The sequence below is a fragment of the Dromiciops gliroides genome, chromosome 2 (assembly GCF_019393635.1).
Source record: "Dromiciops gliroides isolate mDroGli1 chromosome 2, mDroGli1.pri, whole genome shotgun sequence".
NCBI lineage: Eukaryota > Metazoa > Chordata > Mammalia > Microbiotheria > Microbiotheriidae > Dromiciops > Dromiciops gliroides.
In genome coordinates this window covers 306,374,664-306,400,246 of record NC_057862.1, presented here as the reverse complement: position 1 = coordinate 306,400,246, position 25,583 = coordinate 306,374,664, and the positions used below count along the sequence as shown (strand labels likewise).

The following is a 25,583-nucleotide window of genomic DNA, read 5'->3' as shown; positions in this document are numbered from 1 at the left end:
CTAGGTGTTGCTGTGGTTAGAGCACCCATCCTGGAGTCGGGAGGATCTGCATTAAAATCCAGCCTCAGACACTAGCTGTGTGATTTGGGGCAAGTCACTTAACCCCATTGCTTAAAAAAAGGGAGGGGGGGAATTTGACGTGAGGAAATTTAGGGAATTATATGCAGAGTGGCTTCACTAAAATCATAGCACTGATGCATGGTTAACATTCCAGTGAAGAAGACACATTGTATGGGAAGTAAGGGACACCTGTGTTTAAGTTTTGGCCCTGCCACTTTCCACCTGTGTACTTTGGCAAAATCAGTGCTCCTTTAAGCAGCTCATATTTTCCTGAAAAATGAGGGGGATGGACTAGATGACCTTTGAGGTCCCTCCCAATTCTAAATCAATGAACCTTTTGCTATTAGTCTATACGGTTTTTCAAAACTTTATTAGTTAGAAGCATCAGAATGATGGAAGGGACTTTAGATTCTATACCCTTCACTTTATAATGAAATTGAAGTCCAGAGGATGAAACTGGCTGGCTTAAGGTCACACAGATACAAAATCTAGAGTTGAGATTTGAACTCGGGTCTTATGGGTCCAAATTGAATGCTCACAGATAAGAGTTCTTAACCTTGGGTCCATTTACTTAAAAAAACAAACTATATTTCAATATTTGAATGTGGTAGGGGACTGGAGCATGAATAGCAGAATGATAAGAAAGAGCTGTGCTGGTCTGTTTGCTTTTCTAATGTTTGCATTTCCTTAGGGCTTAGTAAGCCGGAAGGGACCCTCTTCCCCATTTAGGAAGAGCAGAATTATGCAAACCCCTGGCTAGGGATAAGGATGCCATTAAAGTCTCGAGAGCATTTTGATATCTGCTGCAGGAATATGGCTCAGCCCTAGGAGCTTCTGGGGCATTGTGACATTTGCAAGACAAAATATTCCAATGAGGTCACAAGAAGGGGAGCCCAGGAAGTAAGGAAGACCCTTTGCATGATTCTTTTTGTTTACTCTGTCCTATAAAAAGCCAGCAGTTTCTTTGCTTCAGAGAGGTTAAGACTTAGGATCTTTCCTCCTGGTCAGCTGCCCTATTGCAATAAATGGAATCCTACTTTTATCTAAATTATTGGTGTGAGAGTTTAATTCTTTAACTGAGGATATCCAAGAACCAGCTCACCCATTGGTTTTCTTTACAATTCTATGGGTTTTTTTTTTTGTTTTATGCATTTATAAACATTCTGAGAAGCAGTCTGTAGACTATCAAAGGAATCAACACACAAAAAAAGATTAAGAACCTCTGCTCTAGATGTTGGATTGGATTCATTTTAATTCCACAGACATTTTTAGGCACTGTACAGGAAATACAAAGACAGAGGAAAGAGAAATATCCATTGATTTAAAAGAGAGATGTTAATTAAGGAACCAACTATTGAAAACAATGAGAACTTCTCAAGAGAGAAGTCAAAATTTATGGACATATATGACCCACGACTATTTAAATGTATTACACATGTCAAATTGGACATTAATAAGGCATTGAACTGTTATAGATTGAGTAGTGTCCCTGTTGCTATTAAGAGTTGGCACTCCAGATGTAAATGTGGCCAGTTTAGTTGCAGAGTACATTACAATTTTGGCACTCTGTGACTTGGCTCTTGTGTAAATGCTCCACCTCCTTCTCCAAATGAAGCTAGGACACCTCAGTTTTACAATGTGACTGTAGGAAAGTTATGCCTTTGTTGACCTCAGCTTCCACCTGTCAAATGTGGTGGGGGGAGGGAATCATGACTGTTTCCTCCTGAATTCACAGGAAGGATTTGAGGGTAAAAGATTTTCATAATCTATGAAGTAGGGGCAGCTAGGTGGCGTAGTAGATAAAGCACTTGCCCTGGATCAGGAGGACCTGAATTCAAATCCAGCCTCAGACACTTGACACTTACTAGCTGTGTGACTCTGGGCAAGTCACTTAACCCTTATTGCCCCACCAAAAAACCAAAAAAACCCCAACAAAACCCCCCCAAAACACAACACAAGTCCAGTGGAAGACATAGGTAATTTTTTCCTTTTTTTTTTTTGACATAGGTAATTTTTAATGATAAAGATTCTGTCAATTTCCACCAATCACATCTTCTAGCTAAGTACTCAATCCCTCATGCCAATGATTGATGGTTCATGAGCAACTCTGGTATTAGTTCCCTCCTCCTTCAGATATAAAGGTGCCAGGCAAATATTAGATTAAATACTACCCCTGGAAACAATAGTCAAGAGAAAGAAAAATCACAAGAGACTTTGTGAGCTAGACAGCCCCATTCATTGATGCTTTTGGCCCTGGGAAAAGGCAACAGAGGCTTCAAAACCAGATTTTCATTCACAACACATGTTCATAGGCTTGACACTAGATAGGGCCTGGCAGGTTCTCACACTTTTTAAAGGATGTGACAATAAGAGGTTAGTATAAGTGTAGCAGGGGGAGCAGACAATGGGTTTCATTTCCCCCACCTCCCATTAAGACTGTTTATTTACATATGGAAAGAATATATGTAGGAATAACAGCTGCTGTTCTCCTTCTAAGTTTTTTTAATGATGGATAATAAAAGTAAACATCTGGATTTAATCAGAAGGCAGTCCTCAAATGACTGTTCACCATTTAGAATGTGATTAGAAGTCTGCCCTGCTTCAAAGTTTCTCTTTAATTACAGCTGTGTGAACAGGTGCTTCAATCCTGCCAGAAATAAGCTTGCCAGTGCTGACTCATTGTTATCCCCAACAGTCATTTCTGCTGGATTGGGAAAGTGTATGTACCCTGGCCAAGGTTGTGCTGTTTCTCCATTTTCCCTTCTTATTTGTTTTTCTTTGACCTTTGTTCTCCTTGGAAGCCATTTATCTTTGAGGATATTCGTCATATTTGATGGGCTTGCCCTGAACAGCTTTCAGGACAGAGTTTCCAAACCTCTTTTCTAGCAAAGAGTTTATTGATAAGACTGAGGGTGGGGGGATATGGAGCAGACTAGTAGGCAGGGCAGAATGGTACATTGGATAGATTATCTGAAAGATTCTAACTATGTTCAGGTGATGGCTGCCAGGCATGTAAAAAACCCTAGGGATCTTACAGGATGCCATTTCCCTGAGGATCTTGGGGAATAGAAAACACCATATTTCATAAAGGGGTTCAAATGTTGACTGAAGACAAAAAGTGGACAAAATTAATTCAGATTTGTAGTTTTACATTATCTCTTTATGTTTTACTTTGTATATGGAGATGTGGTAGGTTTGAAGGTTTTTTGTGCTCACTGAATTCAGAATTAAAGGATATAATTTTTTTTTTTTTTTGGTGAGGCAATTGGGGTTAAGTGACTTGCTCAGGGTCACACAGCTAGTTAAGTGTTAACTGTCTGAGGTAGGATTTGAACTCAGGTCCTCCTGAATCCAAGGCCGGTGCTCTATCCACTGCGCCACCTAGCTGCTCCTAAAGGATATAATTTTTAAATTAATAAATTAAATTAACTCAATAAGTTCTTTCCAGACATGAGAGTTTGTTCCTAGTCTATGTCACTACAATCGTGTGATCATCTTTAATACTTGGAATACAGAATTCTTCTGAAAAATCAGAAGACCTGAATTCTAATTTCAGCATTGCCAGTAATGTAATTGTATGATTATTTCCTAACCCTGGATCTCAGTTTCCCAATTTGTAAAATGAGGAGGTTGTCACTCATCTGTTGCCAGAAAGGTAATAAAATCAGTAATACAGAGAGATATGCATTTATTTTCTGGTATGGCCAATGGGGGAATTTGTTATGCTGGACTATGTATGTTTCTTTCTTTCTTTCTTTCTTTTTTTTTGGTGGGGCAATGAGGGTTAAGTAACTTGCCCAGAGTCACACAGCTAGTAAGTGTCAAGTGTCTGAGATCAGATTTGAACTCAGGTTCTCCTGAATTCAGGGCCAGTGCTTTATCCACTGTGCCACCTAGCTGCCCCTGGACTATGTATGTTTATGATGAGGGTTCTCTCCTGTCCTGTCCTGTCCTCACCTCTCCTATCCCCCCCCCCCCTCGCCCCTTTCCTTTTTCACAATGGCGAAGGGAGAGTGAGAGAAGTTGCTGTAGGAGTGATAAGTTATAAATGCATATAAAAATAAATTAAAATGAAACAAAAACATTTTAAAACAAAATGAAGGAATTGAATCAGATAATTTCCAGATATTTTTCCATACCTCTAATATTCTAACTAAAGTTGTATTATCATTTTGGGACAAGACACAAATAGTACTTAAATAAAGTGGTTACTAAAAAGAAAGAATAAATTGGAATAAAAAATTGAGTTATATATAAAAAACATAACAATTTCTAACCCATCATGTAGGCAGCTAGCCTTGGTGCAATGACTTTGATATACCCTGGAGACAGTTGGGTTATGTTAGTAGGGGAAGGAGTAATCCTATACCCCATTTTCACCTCTCAGGGTGACTGTGAAGCTTAATGCTTAAATTATGAATGATAAGGCAGGTTACATGAAAGGTACTCTGTTCCAAGTATTGCAGTTAAGGAGGATCACAAGGAAGTGACTTGAAGTGATTCAGAAACTGTTTCCTTAGAAGCAAAGATTCTTAGGTCTGGAAGGAACCTCAAGTGAATTGGTTAAATTTATTTTTAAATTCTGACTTTAATGAACCTATCTCCACACATTTCCATATATAAAAAAAAAAACCACAACAGAGACCACGTGAAACTGAAAATCTGAGTTAATTTTCTCTACCTTTTGTCTTCTGTCAACATCTGAAGTCCTTTCTGAAATATGGGTGTTTTCTACTCTCTAAGATCTCTGGGAAATGCCATACCATGAGATCCCTAGGGTCTTTTATGTGCCTAGCAGCTAGTAGTGAGGAGCAAGATAACAGTTGTAAGCACTTTCCCAATGGGGCTGATTCCTTACTGATTTAATTATGGGAAACTCATTGGGAATCAGCAAGCCTCTGCTGAGACAAGATTTTTCATTTAAATATTTTTTTAATTACAAAATTATACTTTGAACAAAAACATATAACTGAATCCCAAATTAAGTCATAAAATCTGAACTATTTAAACTTTGGAAAAGAATATAAATCATAACAATGACTAGTTATTTTGGTCTGTAGACTTATACATTCTGTGGTCTAACCAATCTGTGCATTTGTAACATTTTGTGATTATTACAGTCTTTAAGTGGAAGCCTGAGGTGGGAGGGTTGGAGGATAGCTTCAGGAAGGTAAGGTCTTGTGATGCTAAATTTCAGTTATTTGGTCATTATTTTCTAAGAAGAAAGAATGTTCTGACAGCTAACATTCTTTTGTTGATTGAAAAAAGTTGTTTTACAGAGAATCATTTTTTCTAGTTCATAAACATCTATTTGAGTAATCATTTTGGCAAAGCAAATACATTAAGTATCCTATTTTGAAGTCCCTTGTTATATTACAGATTTGGTTATACTGAAGGCTATCCATTCAAGAAATATTGAGTGTCAACATGCTAAATAGTAGGAAATTCAAAGGTGGTTAAGACAAGAGCTCCTGTCGGGGCAGTTAGGTGGTGAAATGGATAAAGCACTGGTCCTGGATTCAGGAGGACCTGAGTTCAAATCTGGCCTCAGACACTTGACATTTACTAGCTCTGTGACCCTGGGCAAGTCACTTAACTCTCATTGCCCTGCGCAAAAAAAAAAAAAAAAAAAGACAAGGGCTCTTGTCTTCTCAGAGTTCATAATCTATTTAGAGAGAGAAGTTCTGAACACAAATAGCTACTATACAAAGTTCCAAATCCGTCCTTTCTATATAAAGTGAGGTATAGTATCTCTCGTTACTATACAAAAACCTATAGGGTGAGCCCAATATTCCATGGCTCATATAGGCTTCAGAACTACCAAAAGACTAAATGCTTTATACATTTATTTATATGTATCTATTTGAGTCTGCCCAGAAGATAAGCTGCTTGAAAGCAAGGCTGTTTTTGTATTTTGTATTCTTAATCAGCTAACACAATGTTTTGCACATAGTATGTAGTTAATATTTTCTGAATTTTAAATTTGAACTTAGTGAAAGAAATATTTGTTAGCTTAAATATCCCATTTCATTATTTGACCATCATTTGATTCTATTACTATTTCAAGTGGGGACAGGGAAAAGATGCAAGGTGGTAAGAGTAAAATATTACAGATCTCAATTCTGAGTTAGACAGTGGTGCCTGTGTGTGAGTGAAGATGGTAATGATGTTCTTGAAACCATGATCATGGTGAATTTGTTTCTGTTTTGGCAAATTTATATTCCATATATTTGTACAATGAAGATTATTATGAAAAAGGAGGGTTTTTTGAGTAGCTGAAATCCAAACAGTGTTTTGCCATTCATTATATAACCCTTGTGGAAATGGTATGAATTTTACATACATTAGATTTTCTCCTATCCTTTGCTAACGCCATTTCCTAATTTAGAATGGTGGGATAGCTAGAAGAGAATCAGAAATCATCTATTTCTATTCTTTCATTTTACCAGTGAAGAGACTAGGGTTAAGAAGTGAAGAAACTCAAACCCAGGTCTTCTGACTCTATGTTTTATATCTTTCCTATCATATCATACTATATCTTTAAAAGGACATATTCTTGTATGGAGTGATGCTGGGGCAGATATGTTCCAAAGATTTCATAGATTTTTTTTTTTTTAGAAAGGCCAGCCAGCAGTACTCAGCATCTAAATCTCTCCTACAGCTGAAGATTTTAATTTAAAATTTTTTAGGCTTTTCTTTTTTCTCAGTAGGGGTAAGTACTTAAGAAGCTAAAAATTAATTGGAACAGTTTGATAGAATTTAAAGGTAATCCTCTTTCCTACTGAAGCCAGAATAGTAAAATGCCAGTCTGCCTCCTGAAATTTTATTTTCTGAGAAGGTTCATATGTATTTTTCTGTATTTGTCTAGAGTTCAGTCTTTATTCTGAGAGTATAAAACTACAGCCAATAAAAGTAAATGTACTTTGTTGTACATTTAAGATGCATGTGTTTACTAGCCTAGAAGACAACTTTAAGAAGTTGTTAAAAAGGCACTAGGAGTTTGGGACATTTTGTTCAGTACATTTGGTCTTAAATAGGCAATTGCTTAGTAAGCTATGTTAATAAAAGTTTTGATATGAAATTTTCTTTACAACTTTTTTTTTCACTAAAAATGAGTGATATCAAAACTACTTGAAACATTTTCCCTATATTTTCCTAAGCAAGGAAGGAAAAGCTATTTGCAGCTGTCTCCAGTGGAGTATACTAGAATACCGCAGATCTAGGAGTAAGACTGTTTCCATCTTACTGGATGCCCAGTAACTCGCTTTGTGATCTTAGGCAAGAAACTTAATCCTCTTGGGTCTCAAATTCTCTTTTTTAAAAATGAGAATGATAGGGGCATCTAGGTGACACAGTGGATAAAGCACCGGCCCTGGATTCAGGAGGACCTGAGTTCAAATCCGGCCTCAGGCACTTGACACTTACTAGCTGTGTGACCCTGGGCGAGTCACTTAACCCCCATTGGCCCGCAAAAACAAACAAATAAATAGAATGAGAATAATACTTGCTATCCAAGGGTTGTTGGAAGGATCAGTTGATAGTACTTGTGGAAAAACTCATAACTTGTAAGTTTATGTGCTCAGATAGAATATGATGGCATCTAAATGACTTGCTAGGTATTAAAGTAAGATGCCAGAAATGAAGTAACATTGTTTGTCTTCAGGCCATCTTGACTGTTTCAAGTCAAAAGAGAGTGGATATTTGAGCTAATGAAAGCTTTTTATATTTTGTGATAAGAGAATGAAGCATCATGATGATTTCCGGAATGTCTAGGGATTTGGAAGAAATCCATTTGATTTCTCTGTAAAGTAACTGGCCACAGGAAATCTGTCTTCACTCCAAAATCAAGAGTAAAAACCACTGCAAGATGGTGAGGACTTTTAAAGGTTAGTACTGTACCTACCAGGGGATGTCATAGTAACTTCCTGACTTGTCATTGTCAGTGATTGCCCTTTCTTTTCACCAGTTGAAGGGCTCTGAGCATATAATTATAATTTGATTTCTGGAAGAACCAAAGAGCTTAGTGACTGATTGGAGCATGAAGTATTTCAGATCTCCTTGTCCCCAAATCTTCAGGACACTGGTCACCACAGGGAGGAGGAATGAGAGCTGAGGTTGAAGGCAACAGGAAGCAAACACAGGGGCTGGTTAATACATGCTTTGGTCTCGCCTAGCACATGGCCATGTGAAGAATGCTTATAAGCTGTTGCAAACACTCATTTCTCACGGTAGTAGAACACAACTATTAGGAGGTTAGGAAGGAATATTGATACTGTTTAGCATTTAAGATACTATACAAAGAGTTTCAAGCCCACATAAAGGTTCTCTTTACCTGTTCTAACCAGAGCAAGGGTTCTAAACCTTTATTGTGTCATGCCTATGGACCCTTTCTCAGAATAATGTTTTTAAATGCATAAATTGAAATGTAAGATCATAGAAGAAACCAATGATATTGAAATGCAGTTATTAATTTTTCTAAAGTTCACAGTCCCCAGGTTAAAAACTCCTGTAAAGGGCCTCGGGAAAAAATAAATGAAATTGGTCATCTTCAGTGCTTGCCTGAGAGTAATTACTTTTTTTTTTTTGTCCTGGCTGAGACTTTTAAAAATGATTAATTTTTGACTCTAGCAGTCTATCAGAGAATAAGCAATAAATGTGTATACCTGATGTTTTTCCATCTTCTATTGGAAGCCTTTCCTAACCCCTCAATTTTAGTGCCTTCCCTTTTAAAAAGATTTCCTATTTATGCTGTAGATAGCTTGTTTGTACATATTTGTTTGCTTGTCTCCCTCATTATATCCTGAGCTTCCTGAGAGCAGTGATTGTCTTTTGCTCTTTTTGTATCCCTAGACTTTATATTCCAGATCTGGCAGCATTTATGTTACTATGTTATCACCTAACCTCTCTGACCTTATTTTCCTCCTCACTAAAATAGGAATATTCCCTGTAGTACTTCTCTTACAGGATCAATGTAAGGATTCTTTAACTATTTTTATAGTTAATAGTTTATAGATAATAACTTGTCTTACATTAGTTAGGTTTTGGTTTCCTTGAGATCTGGGAAGTATTTTCAACCGTAATATATTTACAGATCTTGGAGGGTGGTTTTTTAAAAACTATGTCTACAAACAACAAAAAAAAAGCCCTATGTCTATATATTCTGGGCCTATCACAAATAACAGTAATATGTTGACTGATTTTTTTTTGTTTGTTTTTTGCAGGGCAATGGGGGTTAAGTGACTTGCCCAGGGTCACACAGCTAGTAAGTGTCAAGTGTCTGAGGCTGCATTTGAACTCAGGTACTCCTGAATCCAGGGCCGGTGCTTTATCCACTGCACCACCTAGCTGCCCCCAATTTATTTTATCATAAAAGTATTTTATTTTCAAGTTACATGTAGAGATAGTTTTCAATATTTGTTTTCCTAAGATTTCTAGTTTCAAATTTTTCTCCCTCCTTCCCCTCCCTCCCATCTCCCCAAGACAGCAAGCAATCCGATATAGATTATATATGTACAATCACATTAAACCTATTTCTGCATTAGTCATGCTGTGAAAGAACAATCAGAGCAAAAGGGAAAAACCTCAAAAAGTAGAAATAGCATGATTCAATCTGCATCTAGATGCCACAGTTCTTTTTTCTGGATTTGGAGAACATTTTCCATCATGAACATTTGGAACAATCTTGGACCATTGTATTGCTGAGAAGAGTCAAGTCTATCACAGTTGATCAACACACAATGTTGTTGATACTATGTTCACTGATTTTAAAAAATATACTTTTAGGGGCAGCTAGGTGGCGCAGTGGATAAAGCACTGGCCCCGGATTCAGGAGTACCTGAGTTCAAATCCAGCCTCAGACAATTGACACTTACTAGCTGTGTGACCCTGGGCAAGTCACTTAACCCCCATTGCCCCGCAAAAAAAAACCAAAAAAAATTATACTTTTAAAATGTTCTTGTTATTCTGACCTTGACAAACATCAACAAACATGAATATATCTATTTATAAAGAATAGGAGTATTGTACATGAAAGCACAAATCTCATTATATACTGTTTTTTTGTTTGTTTGTTTTCTTTTTCTATCTCCAGCAGCTGGAAAAAAGGCAGGCCCTTAATTGCATAAAGCTAATTGATAAACTGATTTATGAGCACAATTCCAGGAAAGATAAAACTGAAACAGGCTGTGTCCTCAAGAAGCTTTCTATGCTTGCAGGAGATGAGGAGGGGCAGGAATAGCCATATAAAAAATAAAGGGATTTCTTTCTCCCTTACCCCCACCCCAGTCTCCAAATAAACATGCATTTATTTAGTAGGTGGTGATTATGTGCCTGCCACTGAGGGGACAGAAACGTCCTAGGCCCTGTCCTCAAAGAGCTTCTGTTCTTTTGAGGGGAAACCCTAGATAAGCCTGAAATCTTTATGGGCCCTTTCCCATTGTGGTCTCATCTCTTTAAAATCATCACCCATTTCCCATCTCTCCCAGAGAAAAACCACCTGCCCCCCCATCCTTTCTGGGGACCTCTCCCTAGCCCCTTTTCTTCCCTCTGAGGATACACGAGACCCGCGCCCCCCCCGCCCCCCCCCCCCGCCCTTCATTCTCTGCCACCTCCACTTCTCCCAGGCCCAACACCTTGGGGCCACTTCTTTGGGGGGGGTGGGAAATGGGGTGCTGCACTGGGGGAAGGAGAGGGAAGGGGAGAAGGAGAAAGGGCAGGGGAAAGATGAATGCCTATATACAAGTTTTTTTAAAAAGTATTTCCTAAGTTCAGTAGGTTAGTTCTGAAAGCTGTCTTGCTTGTCTTTTTTTCCCTTTGAACCTCCTTTTCTTCCATACATTAAAACAATGCTTCACTGCTCCTTTTTTGGTGTAACTATCAATAACCTCTTATCTCTACCACATATAAAACTTAAAAATAAACTCCCTTGTAACAAGTTAGCATAATCACATGAAATAGATCCTCATATTGCTATCTGAAAATATTTTTCATCCTGAACTGCTATTCCATCATCATTCCATTGAAAGGTGGAAAATGTCCTTTGTCATTGATCTTCTGGAGTCATGGTTGGTCATTTCATTGGTTAAGAGTGAAGTCTAGGGGGCAGCTAGGTGGTGCAGTGGATAGAGCACCAGCCCTGGAGTCAGGAGTACCTGGGTTCAAATCCGGCCTCAGATGCTTAACACTTACTAGCTGTGTGACCCTGGGCAAGTCACTTAACCCCAATTGCCTCACTAAAAAAAAAAGAAAAAAAGAGTGAAGTCTGAGGCCCAAAGGCATTCAGTGACTTGTCCAAGACCACAAACCTAGTAATTAGCAGTGCCAGGATTTGAACTTACATCCTTTAACTCAAGTTCTGGGCTCTATCTTCCAGTCCATGCTCTCAATTTCTTTGATCTCATTGCATAGCTAATAGATGGTTTAATGACTTTTTAAAGCCAAGTTCTAAATTGCTTTCTAGAATGGCTGGACCTATTCATAGCTCTACCAGTAAGTAGTTCATTCATGTATCTATACTCTAAAAGCCTCCAATTATTGTCATTTTCCTTATTTGTCATCCTTGGGGCAGCTAGGTGGTGCAGTGGATAGAGCAATGGCCCTAGAGTCAGGAGGACCTGAGTTCAAATCCAGCCTCAGACACTTGACACTTACTACCTGTGTGACTCTGGGCAAATCACTTAACCCCAATTGCCTCACCAAAAACCAAAACCAAAACCTTATTGTCATCCTTGCCAATTTGAAGGATATAAGATGGAACCTCAGAGTTGTTTTAATGTACATTTCTTTAAGTAGTAATGATTTGAAGCATTTTTGTGTGTTTATTGATAACTTGGTGGTTTTTTTGGTTGTTTTGTTTTACATTTTAGAATTGCTTGATCATCCTTTGACTGTTTACTGGGAAATGACTCTTTTTATATATCTCGGACCTTTATCAGACTTGTTGCAAAGATTTTTTTTTTGCCCAGTTAACTGTTTGCTTCTGATTTTATCTGCATTGTTTCTGCTTGTGCAAGACTTTTTCAATTTTATGTAATAAAAACTGTCCATTTTAACTTTTGTGGTTACTTACATCTTGTTTTGACAATAGCATTTCCCCTATCAATAGTTGTGAACGGTATCTCCTTTCATTCTCTAATTTGCTATGATGTGATCTTTTATGTCTGTCATGTATCTATTTGTGATTATGTTATGAGATGCCGTTCTCTCCAAAGTTACCAATGATCTCTCTTTTTTTAAAAAAAAATTATCTTTTTTTTGGTTACATTTAAAATCCCGAACTATCTCCCTCCCTTTTCCCCCACCCTACAGAGGCCACTATTTGACACAGATATGTCTGTGTATGTTTATGTGTGTGTGTGTGTGTATGTATATATATAAACCATATACTTCTATTTATCAGTTCTTTCTCTGGAGGTAGATAGTATCTTTAATAGGTCCTTTATAGTTGATTTGAGTATTTATAATACTCAGAATAACATAGTTGTTCACAATTATTCTTCGAACAGTATCACTGTTACCATGTAAAACATTGTCTTGATTCTGCTCATTTCACTCTTCAGTATTTCAAGCAAAGTGTTTCCATGTTTTTCTAAAATTGACCTGCTCTTTCTTACAGCACAGTAGTTTTCCATCACCATCATATACCACAACTTGTTTAGCTCTTCCCCAATTGATGGGTAGGCAGCTAGGTGGCACACTGGATAGAACACTGGACTTGGAATCAGGAAGACTAATGTTCATGATTTCAAATCTGGCCTCAGACACTAGCTATGTGACTCTGGGCAAGTCTATTAACCCTGTTTGCCTCAGTTTCCTCATCTGTAAAATGATCTTGAAAAGAAAATGACAAACCACTCCAATATGTTTGACAAGAAAACCCCAAATAGGGTCACAAAGAGTCAGACATGACTGAACAACAACAAAAATTAATGGGCATCCCTTCAATTTTCAGTTCTTTGCCACCTCAAAGAAAGCTGCTATAAATATTTAAGAACATATATGTTCTTTTCCTTTTTCTTTGATCACCTTTGGGAAGCAGACCTAATAGTGGTATTGCTGGTCAAAGGGTATACACAGTTTTAAAACTCTTTGGGCATAATTCCTGATTGTTCTCCAAAATGGTTGGATCAGTTCACAGTTCCACCAAGAGTATATTAGTGTCCTATTTTTTTCACATTCCCTCCAACATTTCCCCCTTCTATTATTTTAGCCAATCTTCTAAGTGTGAGATATCTCAAAGTTGTTTTAATTTACATTTCTCTAATCATTAATTATTTAAAGCTTTTTTTTCACATGACTATATATAGTTTTGATTTCTTCTTCCAAAAACTACCTGTTCATATCCTTTGACCATTTATCGATTGGGGAATGACTCATATTCTTATAAATTTGACAAAGTTCTCTCTATATTTGAGACATGAGACCTTTATCCAAAGAACTATTTATAAAAACTTCCCCTCAGTTTTCTCTTTTCTTTCTAGTATTGGCTACATTGGTTTTATTTGTACAGCATCCTTTTAATCTAATGTAATAAAAATGATCTATTTTATATCTCACAATTCTATCTCTTGTTTATTCATAAATTCTTTTCATATCCATAAGTCTGATTGGCAATATGTTCCATGTTCTTCTAATTTACTCATAGTATTTCCTTTTATATCTAGATCATGTATCCATTTTGACCTTATCTTGGTAAATGGTATTAGATATTGGTCTAAACTCAATTTCTGCCAGACTGCTTTCAGGTTTTCCCAACAATTTTTACCAAATAGTGAATTCTTATCCCATGAGCTTAAATTTTTATATTTGTCAAACACAAAGTTACTATAATAATTTACCACTGTGTATTGTATGTTTACTCTGTTCCATTGATTCGCTTTTCTATTTCTTAGCCAGTACCAGATAGTTTTGATATTTGCCACATTTTAACACAGTTTAAGATCTGGTACAGCTAAACCTCCTTCCTTTATATTTTCCCCATCAATTCCTTTGATATTATTGCCCTTTTGTTCTTCCAAATGATCTTTACTTTTTTTTCTAGCTCAATTTAATACATTTTTTGGTAATTTAATTGGGATGGCATTGAATAAGTAGATTAGTTTAGGTAGAATTGTCATTTTTATTATATTGGTTCTGCCCACCCATGAACAATTAGTTACGTCTCCAATTACTTAAATCTGACTTTATTTGTATAAAAAAGTCTTTTATAATTACATTCATGTGGTTCCAGGGTTTTTCTTGGAAGGTATACTTTCAGGTTTTTATTCAGTTATTTTAATTGGGAAATCTTTTACTATTTCTTCTTGCAGTTTTTTTTTGTTTTGTTTTTGATAAGACATTATGTAAGTTTATTTTATAGCCTGCTACTTTGCTAAAATTGTTTCAATTAACTTTTTAATTGAATCCCTAGGATTTTCTGAGCGTATCATATCATCTGCAAAAAGATATGTTTTATTACCTCATTGCCCATTCTGATTCCTTCAGTTTATTGTTCTCTTATTGCTATTGCTAGCATTTCTAATATGATATTGGATAATATTGGAGAAAATGGACATCCTTGTTTCACTCCTGATATTACTGGGAAGGTTTCTAGCTTATCTCCATTACAAATGCTTGCTGATGGTTTTAGGTAGATGCTTCTTATAATTTTAAGGAAAAATCCATTTATACCTATGCTTTCAAGTGTTTTTAATGGGAATGAGTGTTGTATTTTGTCAAGCTTTAAAAAATCTATTGATATAATCATATAATTTTTGTTAATTTTATTGATGTAATCAATTATGTTAAGTTTTCCTTATTTTAAACCATCCCTGCATTCCTGCTATATAAACCCTGACTGGTTGCAATGTATACTTTTTGTGATATACTGTTGTAGCATTTAAAAAATCTGGGTAATAATTTTATTAACATGGTCAGCAATTTATTAATAAAATGAGGTATATGACTGTTTCTCTCAAAGAACCCTTCCTAATGGTTGTCTCAGTTTATATACCTTTCCACTGTAGGAGGTCCATCACTTAGCAAACAAATCTAATTGGTTTGCATCATTCAAATATAATTGGTTGACATGATTTGAAGGTCCTAGCTAGCATTTTATTTAGGATTTTTGCATCCATATTTATTAGTTAAATTGATCTATAATTTTCTTTGTTTTTGCCAATGATCTCTTAATTGCCAAATCCAGTGGCCTTTTCTCAATTCTCATTCTCTTGATGACTGCAGTCTTCGACACTGTTGATCACCCTCTTCTTGATACTCTCTTCTCTCTAGGTTATTGGGACACCACCACTCTCTCCTGGTTCTCCTTTTAACTATAAATCAGTTCCTTTTCATTCTCCATTGCTAATCCTCATCCAGATCATTACCTTTAACTAACTGTAGGTATCACACAGGGTTCTGTCCTGGGCCCTTTCTCTTCTTTCTCTATACTGCTTCAGTTGGTTCATAAGCTCCCAAGGATTTAATTATTATCTCCATGCTTATAATTCTCAAATCTACCTAGCCTAACCAAATATGTTTTAATTATATTCTTTTGTAGTATAGATTTAAATTTCCTACTGCAAAGACCCCTTTTTCCCATTAAAAAAAAATTCCCTTGGGATTCTTGGTCTTTTGTTCCTAAAGGTGGGTTTTGTTTTTTCTTACACTATAAAGTAATCCTTTGGTAATTTGGTATGGCACTGAATACAGTAGGTAAATTCATTCAGATAGTATTGATCTTTAATATGTTGGCACAGTCTAACCACGACTAATTAATCTATTTCCAGTTGTTTGTGTCTGTATTCTTGTGAAGTGTTTTATGATTGCATTTGTATAATTAGTGTATGCATCTTGATAAGTGAACTCCCAAATATTTGATACGTTTTGTAGTTATTTTGCATGGAATTTTTCTCTCTAGGCTTTGTTGGTAATATGAGAAAAGACTGGTTTTGTAGATTTTATATCTTACCACTTTGAAATTATTTTTTTTTTACTAGAATCTCAAAGTAAAACATCCAAGTAAGACTATCATATAAATCGTAAAAATTGTTGATTTGATTTTTCATTTTCTGGGTTACAAACTTTCAGGATAGGCAAATGGAGGACACTACTACATGTCATTTGCTCAGTGTTTGGTATTTGACTACATATATTGGTTCATGTATTTACAGCTTCAGAGTTTTTGTTCAGGTGGCAATGGACTTGTCCTTTGTCATCTCTGTATAGGGAAGAACTTGGGCCTTCACTATTAGATTCTAAAGCATCTAACATATCAACATGTTCTTACTCCCATTTTTACAAGGTTGGGAAGTAGGAACACGGAAGTGATTGACAATGTAATACAATGAATCTTTGAGAGAGCCAGAGTGACATAGAGCCCTCTGGGTTGGTCTGGGTTGCCAGGCAAGCAACTGATAGGTTACATTAGGCCCCTCCTTTCTTCCTCTGTGCTGATAAGTCTCTGTGCTGGAATGTAGTTTTTCTGAAGCATAGCAGGCTCATTGACTTTAATATTCCCCAACTCTTTCAGAGCCAGAGGCATTTTGTATCTAGCTGTCAGTTTGCAAGGTGAATAGCATGTCTGGTGGAGGAGGAATTGCAGGTGTATCTCTCATGTCCTGATTCTGACCTAATTCTCATGTGAATGTGCTGTGAGTAATCCCGCATAGCTGTCTTGGCTTAATTTCCAATTGCCTGGCTGGGAGTTTTGAGTGATTGCTCTGGTTCATTATCAGGAACTTAATCCGCAGTGAGCCCTGGGGTTTGCAACCTTCTGAGAGCGAACTAACACCACCACCCCTTCCCCATACATCTTTAGCTTTATTCTGGTCATAAAGAGCACCTTTTGTATTCTACATCTATTACCCCCCTGTCATCTCTTTCTCCTCACTCTGATCCCTTTCCTCTCCCTCTTTTTCTCGTCTATTTTCCTTTTCTCCTTCTTCTCCCCCTTACTTCACTTAAAAAAAAGCCTGCAAATGTTTTGTGGGTACGTGCCTAGTTACCTGCGTCGTGGGGAGAGCGCTGGCTTGGGAAGACCTGGGTTCTAGTTCCTGTGCTGTGAAACACTAGGCAAGCTATTTCAACCCCTCTGGGCCTTCCTTTATTTGTAAGATAGGGATAATAATACTGGAATCATCGGGGTTCACAGGGTGGTTGTGAGGGAGAACTCCAGAAACGTGAGCTTTTAGTTAAGAATACAGACTCTTGGTGGGTCGGGACTGGGTCCTTTTTTTTCTTTGTTCTGGAATTTGACTTCTTGAGTCTGTGTGTGATGACTCTTCCTGTGCTGCCTGACCTTAGAAAGGTCACTTTTCTTTTCTGGGCCTCAGTTTCCTCAAATGTAAAAGTTGTCAACAAGAATCTTGGCACTACCTGTCTCACGGAGCTGTTTCGAGGAAATCGCTTTAGCAATTGCTATACAAAGCGTGACCTCTATGTGGTTCCGTTTCAATTTCCCGCAGTGCCAAGATGGATAAGAGCGGGATCAATGACTGATTTTGGACCTCCTCCGCCTCCCTCCCTCATTTCAACCTGCGAATAACCCTCCCTCCACCTTCTCTTCTGCTTCTCTCCCCTCCCCCCCAAAGTCGGGCTCTTTTGATCTCCCTCTCCCATGGCCACACCCCCTCCGACGTCACGTCCGGCCCGGCCCCCGTCCCTCCCTCTTCCCTCCCCCCTCGCCGTTAGGGAGGGTCCGCGCCTCAGCCGCTGCCTGCGCTGCTCTAGCCGTTGCCCTCCCCTCCCCTCCCCTCCCCCGGTTCTCGGCGCTGGTTTTTCTTTTTTCCTTTTTTTTTTTTCCCCCTCCCCCGGGGGGGTGAATCCGCGAAGGGGCTCACACCCGCCCGGGCCAGCGGCACCACCGCCGCCACCACCGCCTCAGCCGCTCGCCAGCCCGCGACCGCCCCAAGAAAAGACACAAGACTCAGCCGCCCCTGAGCCGGAGCCTTGGCCCTCCTGCCGCTGCCGCTGTGCGGAGCGGTGCTGAGGCTGAGGCAGCTGCCGCGGCGGGTCCTGGAGAAGCAGCCGCGGCCGGGGAAGGGGGAGTCGCGCTTCCAACGGTAAGAGCGAACGGGCGGTTGCCCGGGCCTGCGCATGCGCGAGCCCCTTGCCTCTACCCCACCTTCCCCCTCCCCCCCCCGTCTGTCTCTCGCCCCCCCCCCCGTGTCTCATTTCTCCCTTTTCATGTCTCACTCTGTCTCCCCCTCCCCTCTTTCCAATTCTTCCCCTTTCCCCTTCTTCCCCCATCCCTGCGCCATGTCTCTTGGTCCCACCCGTCTGGTGGGTAGTGTCGTCTGGGGAGGAGCAGGGAAAGGGGAATGTGTGGGGGGGCAGCTCTTGGAAGAAGTGGGTGTTTGTATTGGGGGGAAGGAGAAAAGGAAATGAGCAGGAAGGAGGTTGACAGGTGGGGGTGTCTCTGCATTTTGGGAGAAAGCTCCCGCCCTCGGGAGGGAGGGGGATGAGGGAGAGAAAGGCAAAGGAGAATTTGAAGGGGGGGGGTGGGTTGTGCATGGAGGGAAGTGATGCTAGTTTCTGCCCAACTCAGGGCTGTATGTATTTCCCTCACTCACTTCTCCCAACAACCCCGAAGTGCCGCATTTGTTTGCAAGTAATTCTTCATCAGGCTCATTCTTGGTGAACGAAGCCCCAGCTAGGCTGCCTGTAGTTCTTCTTTTTTGCCCCATCTTTCTTCCTTTCACTTCCTCCTCTGGACTGTGGGCTGTGTTGATTGTGGTTGGTTTCTTGTGCCTCCTGTTTGGAGAAAAAAGGGGCAAAAACCGTGGTTATTTTGCTTGTGCCCCCTCTTTTAAAAATCGTATCCCCTTAACGTCACAAAGGATTAGTGGTTGCAAACTTCTTTAAATCTCACGCTAAATGGAGCTGGGCTGTCAAGCACATGGGCTTGTCACAGAACCTGAAATAGTTATGTTAGATAAATGGAAATCATATTTTGATATGATATTTTCATTAGGATGTCAGGAGTCCATTCTTTGGAGGTAGCAAGTATGATTCAGGAGGCATTATAGTTCCATGAGGAAAATTAGCAAACGCCATTTTATTTACAAATCTGATTTGAGAAAAAAGAGTTTCCAGTTGCATTACAAAATAGACCTTGTAGGTTCGAATTTCATCAAAATTATTGTGTGCGTGTGTGTGTGTGTGGGGGGTGTGGGGGTGCCTTACTACATGCTGTATAAAGAAAAATGATTACCCTGTCCCCTGGAAACATACCTGGGAAGGTGGAAGAGCTGGCTTATAGGAAATACCGATGATAGGATAGAAGCATTAATACTTATGGCATATTTATCATTTGTAGTTAAGATCCTCAGTATATTTGACTTAATGACTCTACATATTTTGATTTACAAAAGAAAGGAAGTATTTCATTTGCATTCTTAAGAGCTTAACCTCCTAACCTATGTTCCAGTTTCCCCATCATAAAATTTGGGCAATATTTCTCATAACCATAGGGATTTATGTGAAATGATTTAAATTCTTGGAGTTAGGAATAAGGTAGGAATATATATATATCTTAAGGCAGTGATCTTCATGAAATTTTTTTTGAAATGAAAATTTTAAATGTTAATTTTTTAAGAGGCCATCTGACATTTTTAAAAAACAAAATGGCTGAAATGGATTTACTGTTACCATAATTTCTGTAAGCTTGCTTTAATAAAAATGAAGACAACTTATCTGTTATATGCATATATATGTGTACATGTAGATATGTTATGTATGTAACCTCAGAGTCAGGCATAACTATCTCTACCCCAGCAAATGATAATTAACATTAAAGATTATTCCTGCATTGTAAATTATGGGAGTTTTGGTTATACTCTTCAGAAATAATGTCACTTTAAAAAAACCTTTTATCTGAAACTTACATAGTCAAAATAAACACCTTTGCTGGAAAGGAGAAAATAACCATTTTTCTGATGAATAAAACAGGTAAAGAAAACCTTTTTATTATTGTACATACTAGGGGACAAGTGAAAATTAAAACCTAGAGTCCTAGCTTTCCAAGCGTAGTCCTAGAGCACATTGTTTTAGGTTTGTCTGGTTTTAGTAGTAGGTAATTTGAGGGGGAAGAAAGGATATAGTAATTGTTGAGCCTATAATTTGAAAAGAACTTTTTATGCAAAGGGAGGGGATAAATGAGTTTGACAGAAATATGATTTGATATCATTGTAGTGAAGTTTAACTTTACTGCACTTGAAAAAGTTCTTTGTATTAGCCTTAAAGAATTGAAGGTAGACAGCTTTGCTAGGGGGCACAGTGTATAAATTCTGTAGTCAAGAGAACCTAAATTCAAGTTTGGTCTCAACAGACTTACTAGTTGTGGGACCCTGGGCAAGTCACTTCACTACTGTATACCTCAGTTTACTTATCTGTAAAATGGGGATAACACTTATATCTCAGGTTTGTTGTGAGGATAAAATATTTGTTAAATGCTTTGAAAACTTTAAAGAGATACATAAATGCTAGCTATTATTTTTATTATTATATATATGAGGTCAGCACAACTGACAGAAACCTAGGGTGGGCCCCTTCTATAAAGGGATAAAAAGTAGGTTCTCTTAATTTTGGGCCTTTTAGGTTTAGTTCTAACAGTTGATGTTCTTTCACATAGAACATCTAAGAAATAGCTATTATTAGTAATATAATTTTCTAATTTACTAAATTTTTTTGATTTTAGGATCCTCAGAGTGAAGACTTCAACTTTTATTCTTCTGACTTATTTCCAAGTTGTACTTTTCCTGTTTCTTCTCACTGTGCATACTTTAATGTGCTTGCTAACTCTGGCTTTTGGTCTTGAACACTTTTTCATGTAGAATAGTGTATTCTTGCTATTATCTTTCTCTAAGAAATAGGAATAGGGAAGGAAAATAAGTTTAATTCAATCTCAAAACCTTTAAAACCTAGTTTTATTGATACTTTACATGGTTATCATTCCCCATTGCTCTATAGAACCTGCCTATTAACAAAGAAATACAATTCAAGTAACAATAAACCAACACATTGCTTATGTATGACAAATAGATATCTCATTTTGCACTGATAGTATGTGGCTTCTCTCCTGAGAGGCGTGTTTCACCATATCTTTGCCTTTCTTTTTCCTTCACTCTTCCATATCCTTTGGTTTCTACTTTCAGAATGGTTCCCTACTTTCCAATTAAACTGCTACCACATTCATTCAGGTTCTTGTTATCATGTGAACTGTTCTTAATGTTCTCCTTCTTGGTCTCCTTTACTCCACTCCCATTGGAGAATATTCCCTTTGCCAAGTTGTCAAAATAATATATGGGGGGAAAACCACCTTTTTTTTTTTTTTTTTTGCTTGGGGCCATTCATTGCTCTCTTAGGGCAAAATACAAATTTCTCAGGCTGGCCTTGAAAATCGGACTTCGACTTCTTTTATTGACCAACACTATGATTTCATATGTTTAAGGAGCTCCAGATCAGCCCCTCCTTTGTAATTTCATAGTACCAGAGAGTTGTTCAGGGCACTGAGAGGTTAAATAACTTGCCAGGGTTTACACAGTAGATGTCAGGAACTCAGGTTTTTTATCTACTACACCACATTGCGCTCTGAACCTATTTTCCTGACTTTATTTCATTTTATTTATTTTCTTGAACTTTATATTCTACCCAAGTTGTACTACTTACAGTTTCCTAGTAACAATAGATATAAACGTGTTCCCCTCCCCCATGCATTCCCTCCATATTTCTGTCTGAATTCTTCTCTTTTCTTCAAGGCTCAACTCAGGGGCTACCTCTCCCTCATATTTCCTTTGCTAAAAGTACTGTTTCTCACATTTTCCTACTTTTCTTTGTCTAGATCTTCCTTTATTCTTATTGCATTTTTACCTTGTATAATATTTAGTGCCCCTGGTTTAATAAGTTTTATTAAGGGCTGGAATAACCATTTTTAATTTTTGTATCATTAATACCATCACAGCTTCTTACACAGAGATGTTGGATAAATGTTGTTGCTTTGCAATTGATAAATCCACTTTTTCACTTTTAATATTTTATGCCTTTTTATTTTTGTAAGTCATTCTGATACTTCTGCTAGCTTAAGCCCCACATGAGCATCAGAAAGCAAGAAATGAAACTGCTCATTGAATTTTAAAAGTGAAAGTCACTTACGCATCCAGTGTTGCTACCTTACTTGTTCTCAAATACTAAACATCGTAGATTGAAAATCTGGAAAAGAAAAGGAGTCTTAATATGGACAGGATAGATTGAGTCAGATGTGATGTTACTTTTTCACAGGTGAAGGTACCAGACTAATATTGCTGGATTTTTGTGTGCTAACAACACTTGATATTATTACCATTTGGGGAAAAAAATTTTCTAGTAGAGAGTAGGGGAATTTTGGTGTTCGGCATTTTTTAGTTATGCTGATTTCAAGCTCATTGGTACTTTTTGTTATTCTCTGCATAGCCCAATAAATTTCTTGTTTGTTTTTAGTGAGGCAATTGGGGTTAAGTGACTTGCCCAGGGTCACACAGCTAGTAAGTGTTAAGTGTCTGAGGCCGGATTTGAACTCAGGCACTCCTGAATCCAGGGTCGGTGCTCAATCTACTGCACCACCTAGCTGCCCCCTTTTTTTTTTTTTTTTAGGCCCAATAAATTTCTAAGGAAAATTTTACTTTTCAGCAATGGTAATGGTAATCAGCATTCAAACTACTGAGTTTCTTCTAAGAAAAAGACTTAATACTTTGCTGGCATTGAATGGGAAGAGCTCATACACCAGAGCCCCATTTTGACTTCCTTAATGTTCTAAGAAGTTACTTGGAGAATAAATGTATTACACTCATATTTAAGTCTGTGGGAAGTGAATTCCATTTGGAGCCAGGTTTAAATCATAAGCTTATTAATTAAGGAGACAAGCCTTTTTTGTGTAAACTTTGTTTTGAAAATCTCTAAAGAGTACATTGATTCAAAGAAAAATCACAACTTAGAAGTTCTGGCTTTCCAAGTACTGAGATAGACCACACTTATGTTAAATTCTTGTTGCAGCTACATGGTTGCTTGTGTGTGTGATTCTAGGAGCAGTAATTTGACAAAATGTGCTAGCTGATATGTGTTGGACACAGATAACCCTGAAAGATTTTGAGAGTATGAGAAATACAAAGAAGGTTGTCACTGAAATGAATTGACTTGTCAGAAGATTTGTTTTTAGCGTATTGCCTGAATGGAAAAAATACGGTATCTTTCTGCCTATTCCCTTTAGTTTATCATCTTCTGATGGATACTACTATGTCAAATTGTAGGACATTTTACTATAGGATACCTGAAGGCATCAAGTACTAAATGGCCTTCTTCAGAAAGAATCCTGGAAATTAAACCTTGGTTCCTGTGTTTCTCACTAAGATTTACATATGTATGGGTCCCCCCTTTTTTTTTCCCCAGATGAGGCAAATTTTGTTTTATAGGCTCTTCTGGCAGTATTGCCAAAGATTTCAAAGTCTTAAGCAAGAAACTAAGAACCATAGAGCTGCAGGAAGAGCAGATTTCAAAGGGTTCAAAGAAAGGCTAAGTAGGATCCTAAGGACTAAAATTGTGTAGAAGTCTGCTCCGCAGAGATGTGGAGACCTCAAAAATGAAATTTGGAAGACACAAAAATGGGATGTATTTGTGCTAAAGAAATATGGAAGTTGTCTGAAGACAATGGATGTGGATATATAGATTATTTACATAAACTCAAGTTTTGAGAAAAATAGAAGCTAGAAGCTAGAGCAAGAAATGGAAGGTAAATACCAAAGGATGGCATTTTATTTTAAGAAAGTATAAAGCTAAAAAAAAAAGTATAAAGCTCAGAATGTTCTTTAAATGAGGTGAGGTGGCTGAGGAAAACTGATGACAACAAAGAAGTTTAAGGAGGAAGTTATAGGAGGAAGACTTGAAGGTCAGAAAAGGAACAGGACCTTTGCTAGGGTTGGATGGGATGATTATAGTTGGAGAAAGAGCTGCTAAATTCTCATTTTGCTTCTGTTTGATTAGGAGGATGACCTTTTGCATTGTACAAGACATTAAAAATGGCCAATAGGTGATTGATAGGAGATAGTAACAACACCAAGTTGCTTTTAAATTCAGGTTATTGGGCCCAAGCAAGTTACATCCTTAGGTACTGAAAGAACTGGCCAATGTGATTATGTATCTTTTTTTCAGAAAGATTGTGGAGGGTGGGAGAGGCAGGGCTGGAAGGAAAATCTTTAATTTTTTTTTTTAAAGAAGAAAACAATCTGTAAACTATAGTGAACTTAGCTTTCTGGGAAGATTCTAAAGTGTGTTATTAAAGTGATGGTTAATGAACATCTTGAAAAGGAAGATTAAAAGAACATTCATGGCATCATCAAGATCATCAGGCCTCGTCAGACTAACCTGTTTAGTTTTTTGACAGTTATTAAACTTGTAGATGAGGAAGATCTATAGATATAGTTCAGCTAGTTTTTAGTAAGATTTGATAAAGTATCTCAGGCTTTTGTGGGCAACATAATAGTATAGTTAGCTGAATTTTGAACTAGTTGAATGGTTAAACTTAGAGCAGTCATTAACAGTTTGATGTCAGCTTGGCAGAAGGTCTCCAGAGGAATGCCTCAGGGATGTATGCTTGGCTTTGTGCTGTATATCAATTTTTTTTTTCATTGACTTGACTAATGGAATAGATGAAATTCTTATTAAATTTGCAGATCACAGAAAGCTAAAAGGACTAGCTAATACAGATGATGATTGGAAAAGCTCTTGACTAGAATTTTGGGCAAAATCTAACGCTATGTAGTTCATTGGAGATACTAAATTTGTGGTTTTTTTTTTTTTTTTTTTTTAGTGAGGCAATTGGGGTTAAGTGACTTGCCCAGGGTCACACAGCTAGTAAGTGTTAAGTGTCTGAGGCCGGATTTGAACTCAGGTACTCCTGACTCCAGGGCCGGTGCTCTATCCACTGCGCCACCTAGCCGCCCCCGGAGATACTAAATTTAAAATTTCAGCAGTTTGTAAAAGATTTGGGAGTTTTAGTGGGTTACAAGTCCTGAGTCAACATTATATAGTAGCCTCCCTGCCCCCCCCCAAAAAAAAAACAACCCAATGTGATCTTGAATTTAACTGAAAAATGTGGTTTTCAGGAATAAGGAGTTGATAATTCCTCCGTATACTTCCCTGGGCAGACCATATTTAGATTGTTTGATTTTGGGCATCACAGTTTAAGAAGGATGTTGGTAAACTGCAATGTCGGGAGGAGGCCATGTAATATAGTGATGGGTCCATATGAGCTGAAAATAGGCAGCAGGAATTGGGGATGTTAAGCCAGAGAAAGGGGTATTGGTGGGGAGAGTGAGAGTTGGCTTCAAGAATCTGTCACATAAAAGAGGGAACAGATATCTATTTGGTCCCAAACAGAAGTCAGGGTGGTGGGTGGAATTTGGAAAGAAGAAAATTATAGACTTGATAGAAAGGAAAAATTTCCCATCAACTGGGATTAAAGTGGAAAAGGCTGCCTGGGGAGGTGGTAGGTTCCCTCTCATTGGGATGAAAATTAT

At 37.9% G+C, this 25,583-nt stretch overlaps 1 protein-coding gene across 4 annotated transcripts in view; it reads left to right on the top strand.

Moving 5' to 3' along the window:
• FAM13B (family with sequence similarity 13 member B) overlaps positions 1-25,583 on the top strand; it is a 131,822-nt gene that overhangs the window by 388 nt on the left and 105,851 nt on the right. For 3 of the 4 annotated variants that reach the window (XM_043981964.1, XM_043981963.1, XM_043981961.1), the window contains exon 1: positions 17,723-18,098. The exons of the other annotated variant lie outside the window; for it this stretch is intronic. The gene's annotated coding sequence lies outside the window, so the exon portion shown is untranslated. Of the gene's footprint in view, positions 1-17,722; positions 18,099-25,583 lie in introns of those variants that run through there. 4 annotated transcript variants of the gene reach the window in all.